At 45.4% G+C, this 13,832-nt stretch overlaps 1 pseudogene; it reads left to right on the top strand.

Moving 5' to 3' along the window:
* Positions 1-13,832, top strand: part of LOC136577853 (interleukin-18 receptor 1-like) — a 106,137-nt pseudogene that overhangs the window by 58,168 nt on the left and 34,137 nt on the right.

Below are 13,832 nucleotides of genomic sequence, written 5' to 3' on the forward strand. Positions count from 1 at the left end.
GAAATATAAATCTTAGCAAAAATTTCTATATTATGTTTGCACATATTTGAGATATTGCAGTTGGAAATGTGAAAAAATGACGAGTTTTTCAAAATTTTCCCAATTTTGGCGCTTTCAATAAATAAACACAAATTCTATCGGCCTTTTTTTCCCACCTAAATGAAGTACAATATGTGGCGAAAAAACAATGTTAGAATCGCTTGGATATGCAAAACTTTTCTGGTCTTTTTCCATGCTAAAGTGACACGTGTCAGATTTGCAAACTTTGGCCTGGTCATTAAGGCGTAAACAGGCTTGGTCACTAAGGGGTTAAGGGGCACCATTACTGTATGTTGCATGAAGGAAGACACAATTAATGTGTGGGAGGCACAAAGGAGACCGGGTGAGATTGGGTGCAGTTAATATTAAAAAAATGTACACACGATAAAAGGATTGTCCCTCTCTTCATTCTTTGAAAGTTGTGTATGGGTAGACAACTGACAGTCTAGGTGGTACAGGCCCATACCTCTACAGCTGATAGCTGTTGGTTTAACAATGGTCTTTTAAACAGCTATCATGCTAAGCATAGGGGTAATGGGGGGCTTATTCTGAAACCTTTATCTTGGAAACCAAAAGGACTGGATCATTCTTCAAACTAGCCATAATTGGCCATCCATAGAGGGCTTTTGATGTTTCAGGTTGATTGCTGCCATCTTCATTTCACACCTTCTAAAGACTGAAAGATTTAGCAGGCACATAGACAGCTAAAGCAGCTAACAGCATAAAGACCCCACTAAATAATTTCCAGAGCTCGGGCTCCAGGATCCCTGTGAGAATGACATTTAGATGAATAGGAGTTACCTACACACGTGAATATTTTTTTAAGTGGGGTTGGGCTTTAAAACTGTATTGTAAAACTATTATCTTATATGACCTGAGCTATGTGCTACAACTCTGCATATTAACTACTAGCTTTGTTCCCATGTTTTCTTCGGGTTCACTCTAGCAGAATATCACTGTTAAAAAAATATGCTGAAAGTTTTGTATGGATTTCATTTTTCTTAGGAAAAAATTATACCTTAACATGTGAGGCTTTTGGTGATGATACGGCTTTCTCTAGACTTGACTGGAGAAGAACAAACAAGAGTAACACTGAAGATCTTGATGACATTTTGGATCCATGCAATCCAGCCATGAACAAAACCTGCACGGGGAATATGTAAGTGCAAAGAGTTCAATAATTTCATACCTTCGTGAGTAATCCTCACTCATTTGTCTGTAAAAGAAAAATATATATATACTTTACAAACAAATCACTCTGTTTACTTGGAATGTCTAGCTATGCAATGCATAAATCAATATGTGTATATACATATACGTACAATATATTTATGTATTGCATAGCTAGACATTCAAGGTAAACAGAGTGTTTGCAACACATCCCTAACAAAACCACGTGGCTCAGCTTCATAATGGATTATTACCTGAATTAAAGTAAGGTTAAAGGCTAACATCATCTTGATCATCATATTTACAGTAGTTCTCTTCTTAAAGTGGCAGCAGTTGCATGCCTTAGGCCTCATGTCCACGGGGAAAATCAGGCCCGCCGGGGATTCTTCATGTAGAATCCGCAGCGGGTCCCTCCTGCCCCGCGGACATGAGGCCTAAAAATCAGAATAAACTCACCTGCTCCGGACGATGCAGATCTTCCTTCCTTCGCGGCCGGATCTTCTTTCTTCGGCATGGTGGATTTGCTCGACACGCCGGCAGCGTGCCGCGCGCATGCGCCGGGCACATCCGCCAGGCCGAAGAAAGAAGATACGGCCACGAAGGAAGGAAGATCTGCATCGTCCGGAGCAGGTAAGTTTAATTCTGGTACGGGTCACCCGCGGATCCGGACTGCTTCCATAGGCTTCAATAGAAGCCTGCGGGAGCCGTCCCCGCACGAAAACGGAGCACGTCCATTTTTTTTCCCGTATGCGGATCCGCGCCTGACAGGAAAAATGACATCCGCAGGTATTTAACTACCTGCGGGTGTCTAATGCATCCCTATGGGGTGCAGATCCGCGTGCAGGAAAAACGCTGCGGATTTAAAATAAAAATTATCCCGTGGCCATGAGGCCTTAAATTGTGCCCCATAAAAAATCAGTGACATAAAAATATCATAAAACTGCAGCATTTTAAATCCTTTACTGTAACTAATGACCCGAAAAGTGCTCCATATAAAAATACGTCCCCAAAATAGAACGTTTTAACAGTGCCCCACATAAACTGACACAGTCCTGTGTGCACTAGTGCTCATCTGCCCTTGTCTCTGATTCCTCTGTATTGTGGCTGCAACCCCCCATAGGGCAGTATCAAGGCAATATATGGCTTTGCTGCAATCCTTTGTTTTAATCAGGCTTTCAGGGGTTTTCTGGGCTACCGTGTGCCTCTGAGACTGTCCCCATAACTTGCCTCCCACTAACTGCTGCACCAAGAATGAACTTCCCTGTACTATGAGGAGAGTTATGATGCCCTTGTTCGGCAGTAGTGCGATGCCCTCGCGGGGCGCTGGCTGTTATAGGGGAGACCTCAGGGGGAAAACAAGATGGATGTCAATGGTGGCTCTGTGGTCTCTCCCCGTAATGGCAAAATAGGGTCCAACTCAGTTGCACACAGAGGCTGTTCGTTAATAAATTATCGTTGATGTCAGTATTTTGTTTTTTTAACTGAAAATGCAAGATTTCTTGTATGCTGGTATATGAATACGAAAATGCAAGACTATGTCTTTAGCTGCATTGTTAAATGAAAATCTTTTGAATAAAAAGGGATTTAATAAATTGTCACGTGCTGCCATTACCTTTTGAGAGGTGAACCCAGATGGATGGTAGATAAATAATTGACATGAGTCCACGTAGTTTTTGTGGTAAACCGAAGGTACACAGTTTACTGAATGCTTATTGAACAAATGAGGAAATACAGTTCACTGTTTTGCAGATTTTCAGTTTGCATTCACAATTACTCTAGAAACATGAATAGCACATTTCTTTTTCTTCAATGCTCACTCTCTCTTTTGGTTACCAAAGATAAACCCACCAGTCTCAGTTATCTGGGGATTTTCCTAAGAATTACTTTCTAGAGGTAGAAGGTGATTAAGACCCAACCGCCTGTGCTTTTACTGAATTGTTCCAGGGGGTAGATCACACTCATTGTTGTGAAGACTGTAATTTAATCCTCGCTTCCACTCTGTCCTTATTCCAATTTGTTTTCTCTCAACTTCACTCTGGTAAACTTGTCCACCTCCTGACAACGACTCCTCTTAACTCCTCCTTCACTTCCCGTATTTTCCCGCACTTTTCCTCCTGACTCCAATTCATTTCCTACCTCACCCTGCTCACTTTCCTGGGCTTCTCACAACTCCTTCCCCTCAACCAATCAGGGCAATTACTGACAAGCAGCCAATCCAAAGCAAGCTGTTGTCGAGTAGAATAGCTTTAACCTGTGCATTAGAGAAAGACAGGGTCTCTCTCCTGTATGATACCTTCTATGTCTCCTGAGGAGCTCATAGACAGATATTCAATTTTCTGAGTGTCTGATTACCCTGTCGTACCCTCTGGGTCACTACATTAGGTGCTAATAATTTGCATTGAAGAAGAGGTATTAATATGGCACTCACCAAGTCTTCTTGAGCATTTATTTGTATAGATTCAGGTAAACATACATAGTTACGATACTAAAGCTTTATCTGGATAAAGCATCATGTGTGAGGTAAATGTTTGCCATACCAATGCTTAAGAGAATGCACCTTGCTTCTGTCCTAGCACTGTCTGTTCTGTCTTCTTACACGTTCACACAGTGTGCAGTCAAACATTCAGCTTAATCATTTCTGTCTTCCAAATAAACAAACTGTTCTTCTTAATCTGACAGGTTTATTGGCTAACAGATCGTAGCATACAAGCATGCATTAGATGCGATTGAGGCTTGTGATAATGCGTGGATTGATTGATTGGTAAAACTATAAGAATACAGATAATTTGTATAAGTATGATGCATAGGAAACATTACATAACATTAACATGAAGGCACATGGCAAAATGGCTGCTACACATAGTGCTGCATGGCTAACTAAACAGTTATAACTCCCTGAGTAACAATACAACTGGCTACTGAACAGCTCTGCATAACATACTGTCTCAGAAACAAGGGTAGCTTTCTTACCAGATATGCTTTTACAAGGATGGTGGATTTTGAAGAGGAGGGAGCAAAGAGAAGTCTGTCTCTGACTGGAAGTTCTGGCTGAAAGTTCCTTCTTCCCACAATGCCTTGCAAACTACCCATAATACATCACTCTTTATGATAGAAAACAAGTTGTAATACATTTTCAACACAGCTAGATGGTGCTGTAACCACTAAAACACCTAGAATGGAATGTTATGTAGCTTCGGTTTCTGCTAAACAGAACACTGTCACAATATATGTCTACATGACATATATTGAATCTTGGTGAGTGCCATATTGTTTTCTCATCTTTGATTCATATTGGATATATTCATCTATATCTGTGTTATACATACTGAGCTTTATTAAGTTCTGCACTGAATCAACTGAGATTCCATGTAATGTAAAGTACAGTGCTAATTGACATTCTCTGTATTGGTAAAGCTATTCTTGTTCCATTGACCTTACTAGCTCTACTATTGAGATGGTTTCCGAGTCCCAAAAGACCTCCTTGCTGTCATCACAAAAGATACACTGTTGGTTTAGGAAGGCACAACAAGATTGCAGGATTGCATCTAAATTTTGTGTCTGAACTGCTTGATCTGGAATACACAGGAGTCCAGCATTTATGGACTGCAATTCTATTGCAGGAAGTAGTTGAATGCTGCCTGGCTTAAATTTTTATGCATCATTTTATGCACTTCATTTTTATATATTTTTCTTCACTCTCTAAACACACTCCATTAATCAGATGCATTTAAAAAGTCTGGTAAATAAAATGAATATCATAGGAACCCCAAGTAGTCAATTTGCAAGCATAGCAGAGCGACATATCTTTATGTGCACTACTTTTATTTGCACCTCTTGCACAGTTTGCACATATGGTGAGATCTTATAGTGGCTGCAAAGTGATAATAGCTTCCCATGAAAAAACTTATTTATTATTTAAATTTATAAAACTCTTAATATAACAAATTTATGGTTTCCCAATTTTCTTTAGGTCAACAGAATGCAAAAATTTGAATCTGTGTAGAGATTTGCACTTAATAAATGTAAGTGACGATGATATCAAGTATCCATATAAGTGCCAACTTCGCACTCCTATCGGTGGCGACATCAAACTATTTGTTCTGAAACTGAAAGGTAAGAAACTAAATTTTATCAAGCCAATGTATGCTATCAAAGTCCAAAGTGTAGCTTGTATCTGATATTCCCTTATTGCTAAGACAGAATGACAAGCAGAAGTGTAACTTTAACATTCAGGGCACCAATACAAAACTTTTAATATGGCCCATAAGCATTTGTAATATTGTACCATTGTGTAGCAGATCCATGCCTTCCTATTTAAAGGAGTTGTCTCGCGGCAGCAAGTGGGGTTCAGCACTTCTGTATGGCCATATTAATGCACTTTGTAATATACATCGTGCATTAAATATAAGCCATACAGAAGTTATTCACTTACCTGCTCCGTTGCTAGCGTCCCCGTCTCCATGGCTCCGTCTAATTTCGCTGCCTTCTGGCGTTTTTAGACGCGCTTGCGCTGTGCGGTCTTCTGCCTGGTGAATGGGGCCGCTCGTGCCGGAGAGCAGGTCACCGCGTCGTCATCGTAGCTCCGCCCCGTCACGTGTGCCGATTCCAGCCAATCAGGAGGCTGGAATTGGCAATGGAACGTGAAAGACAGAAGAAGAAACTCCACGGTGCACCATGGGAAGACCCGCGGTGCACCGTGGGAGAAGACCAGCGGTGCCATCTTTAAAAGAAGAAATAAAGAAGCTGCAGAACGCTGATGCAGGTAAGCGCAATGTGCTTTTTAAAAACTAACAAATGCTTTCTTTTTCACAGGGCATAATGCAGGTGTCCATTTAAAAAAAAAAATTCACTTTCGCCGCGAGACAACCCCTTTAACTATGCTATTGTCATTTCAATATAGAGCACCGCTATTGAGTACAATATAGTCCTGGATCAGTCTATTTGACTACATTCTGTATATAATTGTAGCCATACTGTAAAAAAAATAATATGAAGTACAGATCCAGAATTTTCTAAATTAAATTTTGCAGCATGCTATGCCGTTAATGTAGCATGTCTTTGCTGTTTTGTTATATTGTTAGTGTGTCTGTTTCAGCCTAAAGATGAGTAAGCGAAGCTGTGTTAAAGGGGTTGTCCCGCGCCGAAACGGTTTTTTTTTTTTTCAACAGCCCCCCCGTTCGGCGCGAGACAAACCCGATGCAGGGACCTAAAAAAAAATCCGCACAGCCAGCGCTTACCTGAATCCCCGCGCTCCGGTGACTTCTTACTTACCGGTTGAAGATGGCCGCCGGGATCTTCTCCCTCAGTGGACCGCAGCTCTTCTGTGCGGTCCATTGCCGATTCCAGCCTCCTGATTGGCTGGAATCGGCACGTAACGGGGCGGAGCTACACGGAGTCGGCATCCAGCACGAGCGGCCCCATTGAGAAAAGAAGAAGACCCGGACTGCGCAAGCGCGTCTAATTTGGCGATTAGACGCCGAAAATTAGACGGCACCATGGAGACGAGGACGCTAGCAACGGAACAGGTAAGTGAATAATTTCTTATAACTTCTGTATGGCTCATAATTAATGCACAATGTACATTACAAAGTGCATTAATATGGCCATACAGAAGTGTATAGACCCATTTGCTTTCGCGGGACAACCCCTTTAACCATCCAGGCAACTTTTTGCTACATTTCTGGTAAATTTTAGAGATAAGCGAGCACACTCGTCCGAGTAAATTCCATTTCCTTCCCTGCATGTTTAGCGCCATTTTCTAGCCAATAGACATGCAGGGAAGGCATTACCACTTCCTCCTGTGACGTGCCAGCCCTATCCCACCCCCCTGCAGTGAGTGGCTGGCGAGATCAAGTGACTGCCGAGTATTTAAAGTGGTCCCGCCTGTGGCTCACCTCAGACACACACTGGGAGAGTATAGTGCTGCTTATTCAGGGATAGTGTTAGTGTAGGATCCTGTCTTCAAGAACCCCAACGGTCCTTCTTAGGGCCACATCTAACCGTGTGCATAACTGTGTAGCTGGCTGGGAGCAGTTTTGCACAATTTTTTTTTTCCATCTCGGGCTGTGCAGGCCATTACAGCTATAGCGTTCTCAGTCTGCAGTCTATCATATCTATCATACAGAGTCTAGGGAAAAAGCTGCTGCTGAGATAGGGAAAGTGGTAGTGGTAGTTCCTGTCTTCAAGAACTGCAACGGTCCTTCTTAGGGCTACATCTGACTGTGTGCATTTTACTGGGTGACTGCTGGGAGTTGTAGTGCTTCAGTATTACGCAGCTAGGACTGTTTGCAGCCTTCCGTAATTTTTTTTTTTCTGTCTGGAGTCTGCGTTACAATACCGCTCTCAGCGTGAAAGTGTATGCAAATATATCCATAATTATTTACACCGGTCTGTGTCTGCAGTGAATTAGACGCACAGTGTAGGGCCACCACAGCCACTTTTAGAGGGAAAGTGATATGCACTATACAGCCTGTATCCTCTGTTCAAAAAAAACAAAAGCTCCTTTGTTGGGCTACATCTGACCGTGTGTATTTTACTGGGTAGCTGCTGGGAGTTGTAGTGCTTCAGTATTATGCAGCTAGGCCTGTTTGCAGCCTTCCGTATTTTTTTTTTTCTGGCTGGAGTTTGCGTTAAAATACTGCTCTCAGCATGAAAGTGTACGCAAATAATTCCATACTTATTTATACCGTTCTCTGTCTGTAGTACATTAGACGCAGAGCGTTGGGGCCACAGCCACTTCTAGAGGGAAAGTGATATACACTATACAGCCTGTATCCTCTATCCAAAAAAAACAAAAGCTCCTTCGCTGGGCTACATCTGACCGTGTGCATTTTACTGGTTGGCTGATGGGAGTTGTAGTGCTTCCATTAAAGTTTTACGCAGCTAGGCCTGTTTGCAGCCTTCTGTAATATTTTTTTCTAGCTGGAGTTTGCGTTAAAATACCGCTCTCAGCGTGAAAGTGTACGCAAATAATTCCATACTTATTTATACTGTTCTCTGTCTGGAGTAAATTAGACGCACAGTGTAGGGCCAGAGCCACTTCTAGAGGGAAAGTGATATATACTATACAGTCTGTATCCTCTGTCCAAAAAAAAAAATAAAGCTCCTTCTTAGGGCAACATCTGAACGTGTGCATTTTACTGGGTGGCTGCTGGGAGTTGTAGTGCTTCCATTATATTATTACACAGCTAGGCCTGTTTGCAGCCTTCCGTAATTTTTTTTTTTCTTGCTGGAGTTTGCGTTAAAATACCGCTCAGCGTGAAAGTGCACACAAATAATTCCATACTTATTTATACCGTTCTCTGTCTGCACTGAATTAGACAGCGGTCTCACCGCTAAACAGTACTGTAATATTACCGGGGCCACTTTAAAGTATTTCAGCTCAGCCGCTGTGCAGAGCGTCTCACAATACCATTTCTGTTTTTGGGGTTGAGATCGCCGCAGTTACCAGCACTATCCACTGGCTTTACAGTCTTTTCCCACTCCACACAGCCTCTATAATCTACAAGTCTCTGTGAGCAGTAAATTACCCCTAGGTATCAGCGCAAGACAATGGGTTACTTTTTTCCTAGTAACAGCATAGAGCTCTGCTATCTACATGTCTCTGTCTGCGGTGAATTAAGGCTTAGTTGTCAGTGCTGCACAGTGGGGTAATTTATTTGGCCTCTGCTGTATTCGTAATCCGCCATGATGAGGAGTAGGGGTAAGGGTTGAGGACGTGGACGCGGACGTCCAAGTGAGGGTGTGGGCACAGGCCGAGTTCCTGGTCCAGGTGAATCACAGCTGACTGCTGCATGATTAGGAGAGAGGAAAGTTTCTGGGGTCCCCAGCTTCATATCACAATTTATGGGTGCACGTGGTAGACCTTTATTACAAACAGAGCAGTGTGAGCAGGTCATGTCGTGGATGGCAGAAAATGCATCCAGCAATGTATCGACCACCCAGTCTTCTACGCAGTCCACTACTCCTGGCTTAGGGACTGCAACTCTGAATCCTCTGGGTGCTGCTCCTCCTTCCTCCCAGCCTCCTCACTCCATGAAAATGACATATTCTGATGAGCAGGCAGACTCCCAGGAACTGTTCTCGGGTCCCTGCCATGAGTGGGAAAAAATCGTTCCTCTCCCACCTGAGGAGTTGGTCGTGACTGATGCCCAACCTTTGGAAAGTTCCCGGGGTCCGGGTGATGAGGCTGGGGACTTCCAGCAACTGTCTCAAGAGCTTTCATTGGGTGAGGAGGATGATGATGATGGGACACAGTTGTCTATCAGTAAGGTAGTAGTAAGGGCAGTAAGTCCGAGGGAGGAGCGCACAGAGGATTCGGAGGAAGAGCAGCTGGACGATGAGGTGACTGACCCCACCTGGTTTGCTAAGCCTACTGAGGACAGGGCTTCAGAGTGGGAGGCAAGTGCAGCAGCAGGGCAGGTTGGAAGAGGCAGTGGGGTGGCCAGGGTTAGAGGCAGGGCCACAGCGGAGAATCTCCCAACTGTTTCCCAAAGCAACCCCTCGCGCCAAGCCTCCGTGCAGAGGGCTAGGTGTTCAAACGTGTGGATGTTTTTCAGTCAGAGCGCGGACGACCGACGAACAGTGGTGTGCAACCTGTGTTGCACCAAGATCAGCCAGGGAGTGACCACTACCAGCCTCGCCACCACCAGCATGCACAGGCATATGATGGCCAAGCATCCCACAAGGTGGGACGAAGGCGGTTCACCGCCTCCGGTCACACCACTGCCTCTTCCCCTGTGCTCCAACCTGCCACTCAGATCCAACCCCCCTCTCAGGACACAGGCATAAGCGCCTCCCGGCCTGCACCCACACCCTCACCTCCACTGTCCTCGACCCCATCCAGCAATGTTTCAGCTGTCGCTAGCACACGCGTTAGAGCGGAAGTGCAAATACGCCGCCACGCACCCACACGCACAAGCTTTAAACGTGCACATTGCCAAATTAATCAGCCTGGAGATGCTGCCGTACAGGCTTGTGGAAACAGAGGCTTTCCAAAAACATGATGGCGGCAGCGGTCCCACGCTACTCGGTCCCCAGTCGCGACTATTTTTCCCGGTGTGCCATCCCAGCCCTAGACCAGCATGTCTCCCGCAACATAAATCGTGCCCTCACCAATGCGGTTACTGGGAAGGCCCACTTAACCACGGGCACGTGGACAAGTACTGGCAGGCAGGGCCACTATATCTCCCCGACGGCACATTGGGTGAATTTGGTGGAGGCTGGGACCGAATCAGAGCCTGGGACTGCTCACGTCCTACCCACAACCAGAATAGCGGGTCCTACCTCGGTGCTGGTATCTACGAAGGTCTATGCCACCTCCTCTAAACCCTCCCCCTCCTCCTACGCAACCTCTACCTCTCAATTAAGAAGTGTGAGCAGCACATCGACAGCAGTCGGTGTGGCGTGGCGGGGCAACACAGCGGTGGGCAAGCGTCAGCAGGCCATGCTGAAACTGCTCAGCTTGGCTGGCAAGAGACACACGGCCCCCGAACTGTTGCAGAGTCTGACAGAGCAGACCGACCTCTGGCTTTTGCCGCTGAGCCTCCAACCGGGCATGGTCGTGTGTGACAAAGGCCGTAACCTGGTGGTGGCTCTGCAGCTCAGCAGCCTCACACACGTGCCATGCCTAGCCCACGTCTTCAATCTAGTGGTTCAGCGCTTTCTGAAAAACTACCTGCACTTGTCTGACCTGCTCAGCAAGGTGCGCCGCATTTGCGCACATTTCCGCAAGTCCACCACGAATGCTGCCACCCTGAAGACCCTGCAACATCGGTTTCAGCTGCCAGAGCACCGACTGCTGTGCAACGTGCCCACACGCTGGAATTCTATGCTGCACATGTTGGCTAGGCGCTATGAGCAGCGTAGAGCAATAGTGGAATACCAACTCCAACATGGGCGGCTTAGTGGTAGTCAGCCTCCCCAATTCTTTACTGAGGAGTGGGCCTGGATGGCAGACATCTGCCAGGTCCTCGGAAACTTTGAGGAGTCTATCCAGATGGTGAGCGTCGATGTGACAATCATTAGCGTTACCATCCCGCTGCTATGCCTGCTGAGAAGCTCGCTGCAAGGCATAAAGGCTAACGCTTTGTGGTTGAAACAGGAGATAGGGGATGACAGTAAGTCACTTGATAGCCAGACCACCCTCATGTCTATGTCTCAGCGCGTTTTGGAGGAGGAGGAGGAAGGGGAGGAGCAGGAGGAGGAGGAGGAGGGGGAAGAGACAGCTGGGCACACTGCAGAGCGTACTCATGCTGCTTGCCTCCCATCTGTTTAGCGTGTATTGGCTGTGGAGGAGGAGAAGGATGAGGAGGATCCTGAAAGTCATTTTCCTAGTGAGGACAGCCATGTCTTGCGTACTGGTACCTTGGCACACATGGCTGACTTCATTTTAGGCTGCCTTTCTCGTGACCCTCACGTTAGACACATTCTGGCCAACACGGATTACTGGGTGTAGACCCTTCTCGGCCCACGGTACAAGGAGAATCTGTCCACTCTCATTCCCGAAGAGGAAAGGGATACAAGAGTGATGGAATACCACAGGGCCCTGGTGGAAAAAGTGATGCTAAACTTCCGATCTGACAGCGCTAGCGGCAGAAGGCGCAGTTCCAAGGGCCAAGTAGCAGGGGAGGCTCGGAGATAAGGCAGCATGTACAGCACAGGCAGGGGAACACTCTCCAAGGCCTTTGCCAGCTTTATGGCTCCCCAGCAAGACTGTGTCACCACTCCCCAGTCAAGGCTAAGTCAGAGGGAGCACTGTAAAAAGACGGTGAGGGAGTACGTAGCCAATCATACTACCGGCGTACGTGATGCCTCTGCTCCATACCACTATTGGGTATCAAAGCTGGACACGTGGCACGAACTTGCGCTGTATGTTCTGGAGGTGCTGGCTTGGCCTGCCGCTAGCGTTTTGTCAGAGATGGTGTTTAGTGCAGCTGGAGGAATCATAACGGATAAGCGTACCCGCCTGTCAACTGCCAGTGCCGACATGCTTACACTCATAAAGATAAATGAAGCCTGGATTTCCCCAGACTTCTCTTCTCGGCGGAAAGCAGTGGTACCTAAAGATTCTTTTAGCTGCAAACGGATAAATAAGCATTCTCTATCACCGGAAAAAAGGGGGGAATTAGCTTTGTCAATCACTCTCGGATATTAGTCCTCCTCCTCCTCCTCCTGAAACATCATGTCATCACGCTGAACTGCCAATTTTTCTGCGAACCAAAAGGCTCTGCTTACAATTTTTTTACAATTTTTCATTTTCAAAAGTATTGATACTTTACCAGAAACCAATTTTTTTCACTGGGCTGCCTCCAGGCTCTGTTGCAAATTAAGGCACAGCGAGCTGTATCTTTAAGAAATATTTCTGGGTTTCACCTGCCCTCTTGGTTGATACATTTTTCAGAAGTACACTTGTACTCTTGGTACACTAATTTTTATAGCCCTCTCCTATACTGCTATCTAACTAATTTTTCCAGACTTCGCCTACACTAATGGTACACCAATGTTTCAGGGGTTCGCCTATACTCTTGCTACAGAAATATTACAGGGGTCTGCCTATACTTCTGCTACAGAAATGTTACAGGGGTCTGCCTATACCTCTACTACAGAAATGGTACTGGAGTCTGCCTATACTGCTGCTACAGAAATATTATAGGGGTCTGCCTATACTTGTGCTACAGAAATGTTACAGGGGTCTGTCTATACTTCTACTACAGAAATGGTACTGGAGTCTGTCTATACTGCTGCTACATAAATGTTACAGGGGTCTGCCTATACTTGTGCTACAGAAATGTTACAGGGGTCTGCCTATATTCTGCTACAGAAATGTTACAGGGGTCTGGTTATACTTCTACTACAGAAATGGTACTGGGGTCTGCCTATACTGCTGCTACAGAAATGTTACAGGGGTCTGCCTGTACTTTTACTACAGAAATGTTACAGGGGTCTGCCTATACTGCTGCTACAGAAATGTTACAGGGGTCTGCCTATACTGCTGCTACAGAGATGTTACAGGGGTCTGCCTATACTTTCACTACAGAAATGGTACTGGGTACTGCCTATACTGTTACTACAGAAAAGTTACTGGGCTCTGCCTATACTTCTACTACAGAAATGTTATTGGGGTGTGCCTATACTGCTGCTACAGAAATGTTACAGGGCTCTGCCTATACTTCTGCTACAGAAATGTTACAGGGGTCTGCCAATACTTCAACTACACAAATTGTACTGGGTACTGCCTATACTGTTACTACAGAAAAGTTACTGGGCTCTGCCTATACTTCTACTACAGAAATGTTATTGGGGTGTGCCTATACTGCTGCTACAGAAATGTTACAGGGCTCTGCCTATACTGCTGCTACAGAAATATTACAGGGGTGTGCATATACTGCTGCTGCAGAAATGTTACAGGGGTGTGCCTATACTGCTGCTACAGAAATGTCACAGGGGTCTGCCTATACTGCTGCTGCAGAAATGTTACAGGGGTCTGCCTGTACTTTTACAACAGAAATGTTACCTGGGTCTGCCTATACTGCTGCTACAGAAATGTTACAGGGGTCTGCCTATACGTCTGCTACAGAAATGTTACAGGGGTCTGCCTACACTTCTACTACAGAAATAGTGCT

The sequence above is a fragment of the Eleutherodactylus coqui genome, chromosome 1 (genome assembly GCF_035609145.1).
Source record: "Eleutherodactylus coqui strain aEleCoq1 chromosome 1, aEleCoq1.hap1, whole genome shotgun sequence".
Taxonomy (NCBI): Eukaryota; Metazoa; Chordata; class Amphibia; order Anura; family Eleutherodactylidae; genus Eleutherodactylus; species Eleutherodactylus coqui.